An 8,436-nucleotide genomic window follows, 5' to 3' on the forward strand; every position below is an offset into this window, starting at 1 on the left:
TTTGATATAAGCCGAGGGGAGACTGGTTGTCTTTCGCTAAAGTTAGGAAACGTTGTTTCCTTTAAAAACTACATTTCCTAGAGACACGCGCACAACGCATACGTCCTACGACATCTGCCAAGACTGCTTCCGGTTTCCACAGTCAGCGGAAGTGAGAGAAACGTGTTAATTGCGTATGCAGTATGGATATTTATCATACAAAATGGATGGGTTTGCTACAGGGGGGTCTTTATTTACCCCTCGGAGCCGTGCGAGGGACGTTTATTTTACGTCTTCCGACCTGAATACCGCTACCACCCGTTTAATCGTAGCCCGTTCAAAGGCTTGGAGTGGGCCTAGACTATTTTTAATATACCTCTGATTGGATTCGTCTGACAGAAGAAAGTCACATACGCCTAGGATGCTTCAAAGGTGAAAAAAAGGTTTTTATTTTTGGGCTAACTAACCCTTTAAACGTCATTACGTCATTTACTTCATCAGGAGGGCTCGCTGACAGCCGCGCACCTCGTCCGCGTGGACGGTCCGCGCACGACAGCGCATGCGCGAGGTGAATGTCGAGACAACGCAAGTCAAGTAGATGGTACCGCGCGAGTGAGTATACTTTAAAAGCTTTGCGGACGCGGTTGTACGCGAGACTGAACGCGGATCGATCTATTTTAGATGCAGCCGGTATCAAAATAATCTGCAGGCGCGGGGTTGCTGGAGCGGGCCAGATATTATAGCTGGGGAGCCGGTTTTGTCCCGCGGGCCGCCTGTTGCCGATCACTGCTTTAAACGGTGTGATAGAGGTGTGTGTGTGTGTGTTAAATGTTCTGTTGCAGGTGTGTGTCTGCGCGTTAACGGTCTGCTGCAGGTGTGTTTGTGTGTGTGTGTTAATCCCAGCAGTATCTCTGTCCCTCCCAGGCTGATGAGCAGAAGCTGACGGTGGAGTGTCAGGCTCATTGACTCTCTCGCTGCAGGACTCGGTGCTTTAATAGCCTCTGATGGCATGACACCAGATTCCAGCCTCTGACCTCCCACAGGCTGCAGCACTCTCCACTGCATTCATGCCCAGTGGGAGCCATGCGTATCTCACACACACACAGAGCTCAGCAGAGTCAGACACAGCAGACTGCAGGGATCGGGGACGGCTGTCTGGGGAGTGAAAGGTAAAGGGTGTGGATCAGTGTGATCCAGAACTGTTCGCTTTTCTGTGAGGTGCTGTGCCAGCCGTGAGCATCTTGGCACTCAGCTTTATGGCTTCGCTATTAAATCGCCATTCAAATATAAATTCAGTTATTTAATTCGGCCATAAATGTATCCAAATATAAGTAATATGGAATTTAATGTCACATTCAAATTGATAGAATTGAGGTTAAAGATTAACGGACAAAAACTCATCAGCTGCAAATGGCCAGAGCTACATAATAAAGACATGGAGAAAAATTGTGCAAGTCTGCGGGATAGAACTGGACTTTAAATACGGGAATTCAGAAAAGAGTCACGTCTCATGTGGTCTTAGGTTTTAATTAGTGAAATAATCAATCAAGCTGACCTCACACTAAACCTCAAAATTGTAATTAAACAAATTTAATGAAAACTTAATAAACTATGATGATGTAATATTGAAAAATGAATTAGACCTCCCCTTTACCTCTAACAAACTCAAACGTTAAGAGACCTTGAACAGGTCCACAAAATGGCAAGTTCCCAAACCATTAAATAAATTAAAGGAAAGGCTTGTGGTGCAATCTAGAAATGGAATGAGAACATAAAAGCACCAGAAGAATATCTCTGCACAAATAAAAAAAAAAAAACAAATCAAAAAAGTTGTCTTGTTTTTCATTAAAACATTCTAAACTTGCTTAAAACATTTGTCAGTCGGATAGAAAAAAAATAAACAGAATTCATAACATATTCTTTCTGAAAAGTCTTCGATATCTTATGCAATTCTACTTCTGAAGTAAATCAGGTTTCTTTTATAAATGCGTGGATGGTTTCATTCGAAAAGAACAAAAATTCTTTTAATTAACCAATCATTTAAAAAACTTCCAACGTAAGAGATTTTTTATTTTTTTTTGTAATTTACTGTTTTCGGCTGTTGAATTCATATCGCTTTGGCACTATTGCGTTTTGGCATACTCCTGCCAGTACTGCTTCTCTGAATTTCCAGGTAAAGGGAGGAAAGTGATTAAAAGAGAGGCAGAGAAATAGAGAAGGTAGGGGGAGAAAAGGATAAAAAGGAAAAGCTAGGGAACAGGAAGATAATAAATTCATTATAGAGGCGTTCAAACCTCCGGAGGTTTTCTAATGAACAATGCGTCATTTTGCACTGACTTCAGCTTACTGTGAAATTATTGAGCCAAACGCAATCGTCGGTGGTTCTCTCACCAATTCATCAGACCACAGAGAAAGAGAGAAAGCAACACATCGTGTTCTTTATATCTAACCAATGAACTGCATGGTTTTTCAGTAAAAAAAAAAAAAAAAAAAGACAAACTCTTGGGGAATAATTGGTAGATTTGATTGTTTGCCAGACGCATTCAGGTAGTGTGAACCTGCAGAAAAACCTTTGGCAAGAATGAGCGGTTTGCCATTTCTGCTAAACAGTTTTCCATGAAAGCTGATTTGGATATGAATACGTGTTTCAGTGTTCATCAAATCTTTACCACAGGGGTTTGGCAGAACGTGATAATTTTGTATGTGCAAGGTTGCACTGATTATACCGTTGAGATTTTAAAGAATAATGATGGAGGGGCTTACCATACAAAAAATACAAAAACCAGCTGAGCATTCTTTGAAATATGACTTTGTATTGTTTATGGACTCAAAATAATAGCTCACCCAGAAATCATTTAAATCTTTTTTTTTTTTTTTTTTTTTTTTTTTTTTTCATTTTTCTTGGGTCAAGATATTTTGAAAAAATGTTACCTTGTGAAATTACCAAAAATAAATATATTTTTCAAACCAGCCCATACAATTATTCTTATCCTTACAATGGATCCTTTTCACAATTTTTGGGATTCTCAGAACAGAAGCAGAAGTCATCATACCATCAAATTATTTCTTTTGTGTTCTCATGTACCCCAGTAGTGAAAGACACACAATAGAGTTGTCTGTGACTTTCCAAAAGAGTTAAAAAAAAATAAAAAAATGAGATATTGATTACATTGGACAAAAGATAGAAAGATCTCAAATTTGCTCAGCCTTTGTACTACTCACAGCAGCAGTACGTTTTGTTATTTAAACCTGGAGAAAACACACAATATAGTTTTATAAATGTACATTCAAATTACTAAAAAATGTAAATAGAAAAAAATGTTAATTACTATGGATTTATCACACTCTGAGAAAAGGATCCATGCTGTTTTTGTTTGCACAAGGAGCCTGACAACATCCTGTGCTCCAACAGAGATCTGATCCCATCATCATCATCCAGTCTGTCTGGAATGACAAGAAGCAGCAGAACAAACTGAGGCTAAAAACAGAAGAACTGTGCCAATGTCTCAAGATGTTTCTGCAAAGCTTCCAGAAAAACTATGTGCAAGTTCACCTAGGGCAAAAGCTCACGTTTTGATTTAGTTAAATCCAATAAGTAGTCAAATAGCATTAGTAAACAGTTTGTAAATACAGTTATAAATGTTTAGTTCAGTTAATTTTGAACTTCTAAATTGTTATATACAACTCTGTTATTTAAGAGTTGTCAGTGCTTCATAAGATCATTTTGAAAGTGTAAGTAAATGAATAAACTATTTAAATGCACATTTGTGAATCTAATTATTTAGACACTTGGTAACAGTTGGTCGGCGTGTTAATAAATGCTTTATTAATACATATTTCTGCTGTCATTCATGATTAAGTCATGTAGTAAAAATTTTGTAGTTGACAGTCAATCTATTTTTATGAGCTCATCCAAAGAGGACTATTTATACCTTGTAAAGCGTTTATAAACCAGATGTAAAGACTCATTTATCTTCCAAACCTCTGCATGAAAACAAAAAAAAAAAAAATTAAGTTGTACAGTTGAATTTTTTTGCATCTTGAATTAAATTGTGTTATTTGTTTTTTTTTTTTTTTTTTATGTAGATAACTGAGCCTTTAAATCTCCTTTGTAATAGATAAATCAAGGACAAGGCATTTATAGATGCATTTATAAAGTGCTCATTGATTACTATTAATGTTAGGACCATGCTTTATGAATGTCTATTTACGACATTATTTTTGACAGCATCCTCATTTTACACAATTTTTGTGCCTTAAACTTTTCACAATGTAGCTTAGCAGGATCTTAGAGACGTCGGCACAGTTCTTCTGCATGCAGTCTTTTTCTTCTGTTTCTTCATGTCATTGAGCACTGGATGTTTACAGACTCCTTGCATGAACAAAAATCTGACTCGATTATTACGATTAATGGCAAAATGAATGTTTGGAAATGTAAACCGATATTTCCTGCTGACTCACTACAGCACAAGACCGAAGCAACTCACTCATACACTGTTATGCTGATGTTATCCACCGATAAAAGAAAGTAATTTAGGTTTGGCGCAAATTAAGGATGAATAAATGACTTCACTGTGTTTTATTCTGGTTGAAGGAAGTTGAAGGAAATGTTCACTGAGATGTTGTCTTTGGTGCTCCCATTTGAACTAAAGTGTCGTCCAGACACTCCCTCCCTGGCGTCCAGCTCCTCGTATCAGCTCTGTAAATCACACAGACGTGACAGCTGCAGGTGTCCTGATTAAAACATCACTTTCATCTGTCCAGTCTGTTCATTCCAAGCATGTGCAGATGCTTCTAGTTGCGGAGGAAGAGGAGGCAGAGCTGTCTGTGATAATAACAACTTTCGCATGCAGTCAAATTGCATTGGCTGATAAACCATTTCACATCTTTATAATGCTTTCAAATTCACATTTTCTGCATAAAAGCATATTTCAAAGAAAACCTGACATTTGGGTGAAAATGTGAAGATGTAGTACATACTCACTCTTGGTCAGTACGTTTGTTTGATTAGCATCCTCTTTCAGATTTTTTTTCTCAGTATATTCTTTTTTCTGTCCCGGTGATGTGAGTTCTTGACATACGTGACACATTTAGTAGTTTGCGTAGTTTTTTTCCCCCTTCCCTAGCAAATATTCAGTCATTTATTAACTTAAAATTACAAACTGGTGTGGCTACTACTGATATTCGGTATTATTATTTGACTAGCGGCAAACCAGTTACTATGTTACAATAAAACAAAACAACCAAAAACACAGCTATACTCTGAGGTTTGGATTAGATGCAATACAATTACATTGTGTTATATGCATTTTTAATTATGCTGTTTGCTTTTCGCAAATAAGCTGTTTGGTGTACACATAAGAGTGAATAAAAAAAGGAGGACAGACAGCCCCCCCCCACAACTTGACTGACACCGAGCAGGTGCACAACCAGAAGGAGGTGCCAAATTTGATTGACATTCTGCCACATGAGCTGCTGTTTCTTCAACAGTGGCCACTTTTGGCCTTGTGAACTTTTGGAAAGTAAACCACACTTTTTGCTGTTTACTTTTTTTTTATAAACCAGCAAATGCCATTTTGAGCACGTCTCAATATGCGTCTAAAAGCATTCTGCATCGGAAATACTTACTAATTTATACATATGATTCTATGCTGCTCTAGTTTGGAGTTGATAAGATTTTTTCTGGGGGCTTTTAAAAGACGTCTCTTATTCTCATGAAGACTACTTGATCAGTTTAATGCGTGTATGCTCAATAAAAGCAAGTTTCAAAGAAAAATCTGACATATAGCATGAAAATGCCTGCAGTCTAAAAAACGCTCAAACACTGTTGAAATTGCTACAATACAAATATATTAACATACTGGCAAACATATGTCTAGGCAATGTCTCTACTGCTTTAATAATGATGGCAAAAACTGATCATTTTGTCAGTAGAATTTTCCACCAGATCTTGTAAAATGCAAGCATATGCTTTTGGGTTTGACTCAGACTCATATATTAAAGCAAACAAGAAGGTAAACTGCAGACACGTTGTGTGAGAGAATGTGTGTTCATCACAGGGGCTGGTCTATAACGGTCTATAATTGTATTTTAGCCATAAACTGTAATATTCTGTCTTTTTAATGCTCTCCTTTTCTTTTATACATTTTCTTCTCCTCTCTACAGGGTTCATCCGTTTATTTATTCCCCCTCCCACCCCAACCATTTTCTTTCTTTTATGAAACGATAACATTATTTTACACTATACAAAAAAGCACACCTACACCCATTTACTGACACATACTTTAAAACTTAAATCAATCTTACTGTAACATTTATACTTGCTCTTGAGAAACAAAGTATGTCTTTAAACCAAATGAGATCATTCATTCTCAGAAACATCTGTATGTAATTTTAGATCTCAAGCCTTGATGGAACAAAAGAAACGCTACGCTACACAAAAGAGTGTGACATTACCCCAGCATAAAAATATGGAGCCCAAACATGGTTTTTAATTAGAAAAACCTAAAATTCAAATTCCAGTATCTTTTAATCAGGTTGCAGGAGCAACTTTAAAGGTTGGGTATTAAAAATAAATGAACGGAAAATTGCATTTGTCGCTTAATATTATTTTATGTACCGAATCCACATATTTCAAGCAGGGCGATAAATGCTGAACTTATTTGACGATAAAGGCAATGAAACCTGTTCAGCAGTCCTGTAGTGTAACGTTGATGCAATATTACAGAGTGTGCATATATATTTATATATATATATATATATACCCTTAGGGCAGCGCTTCTCAAATTGTGGAAGACTTCACTAGTTCTCACATCTTGTTCACTTTCAGAAGTTCAAAAGTACAGTGTTGACGTTTGATGTCCAAAAGGTGTGTTTTTATTGTATTTTTACTTATTTATTTACAGTTTTTTTTCTCCTCTGGTGCCTTCTCCTAATATTGTTTTGAGTGCTTCTTTTCATATTCTTTTTTTTAAATGGATTTTAAGATTAAATAGGAGGTTGGCCACCAAAGTTTTTTTTCTTCTTCTTTCTTTCAAAGTGTGGCATCACCATGAAAAGGTTGGAAAGCCGCTGGGGAGCCCTAGTTTAATTGCAATATCAGTTTCTGTGGTGCTTTTCTCTTCTCTTTTTATAGCCCGTAGAAGTTTGCGGATCAACTCAGGCCATGCAGTTTAGAGCTGCTTTACATAAACCAATGCGTTTTGATAGGGAGTTCAAAAGGGGGAATCTAAATTCTCTCTTTCATCCTCCATGGTTTGCTCTCTCTCAAGCCAGTATTTATTGCGTGTGTACTAGTAACTATTGTGTGTTTGCTAGCCCCTTGCGTGTAGTTGTGTTTACCACAGACATATAAGAAAGCAGATTACTTCATTCCCTTACTGTAAAAACAACCCTGAATACATAAATGGACAAACAGATGATTTAATAAATATTAATAAATATAGCCTGACTGTCTGAAGAGAGCATTAATTACCAAGGGAAGGAGAGTCTGATGTGTCTACGATCTTTAACTTTCCTCAGAAGCAATGAAAACATGACACGTAGCACTTTTGGCTTTGTATTTATTAGCGTTTGACTAATACGCAACACATAAAATTCCTCATTCTGCAAACAAATCACAGGAATAAATGAGGTCGCTTGAGGACAGAGGAGCGCTTCGGCGCTTGTCTTCCAAGGAGAATAGAAGAATATTTATTCATTTTCAAGGCACAGGAAGCTCAATTGTGTTGAGGTTTTGCATTTGTTAGCTCGCTTCTTAATGTGCGACGTGAGGATAATTAGATGCGAACAGATGGAGGTCAGGTGACGTGTTCGGTAATTTAATTTCATATTTTTTTTTTTTTTGTGATCCCCACAAATGGCTAAGAACAAGTTGATCCGTGTCGGCATTTCTCATCTTGCGCAAGACACTATTAACATCTGATTAGAATTACGGCGTTCTCCATCATCCGCTTTCACTCCTTCTAACTCTTTCTCTCGTGAGGGACCAGATGTAGCTTCTTTAATTCTCTCTTCCCCTTTAATTCTCCCTTCCCGTCATGCATTATGTATTTCATTATCGTGACAAACAACTCTCAGCCGCTGGAGTACCGCCAAACATAATCGACACACTGACATTAAATGGCTCTCATGAGCCTTCCTGTATCGATCTGCATACTGACCAAGAGCAAGAGCAGGACTGGAGATGCTCCGAATTCTTCTAGATGTACTTCCGTGGCAGGGTTCACTTCAGAAGAATACCATCAAGGGTCTAGCTGACAACAGAAGCCGTCCATTTAGTGCATGATTTATTAATTGAGGTAAATGTCAAGTTTGCAATTACTTCACAATTCATCTGGAGGAGCTCAAAGGAATATATTAAAAATATGTGACAATTAGACGGAAATGTGGAGGCTGTGAGGATGAGAGAGAGTGGGGGCGTTTGTTTTGGGGGTATTTGTGTGCTGTGGGGAAAAA

The 8,436-nt window shown here is 37.5% G+C and overlaps 1 long non-coding RNA gene across 1 annotated transcript; it reads left to right on the top strand.

Annotated features, from left to right (window-relative positions):
* Window positions 1-236: 236 nt before the first annotated feature.
* LOC122362201 lies at window positions 237-1,767 on the top strand. Its single transcript, XR_006253074.1, has 4 exons — window positions 237-411; window positions 481-591; window positions 661-788; window positions 904-1,767. It is a non-coding gene; the product is annotated as an uncharacterized LOC122362201 (long non-coding RNA).
* The last annotated feature ends 6,669 nt before the right edge of the window (window positions 1,768-8,436 follow it).

Source organism: Puntigrus tetrazona, chromosome 17 (assembly GCF_018831695.1).
Source record: "Puntigrus tetrazona isolate hp1 chromosome 17, ASM1883169v1, whole genome shotgun sequence".
NCBI lineage: Eukaryota > Metazoa > Chordata > Actinopteri > Cypriniformes > Cyprinidae > Puntigrus > Puntigrus tetrazona.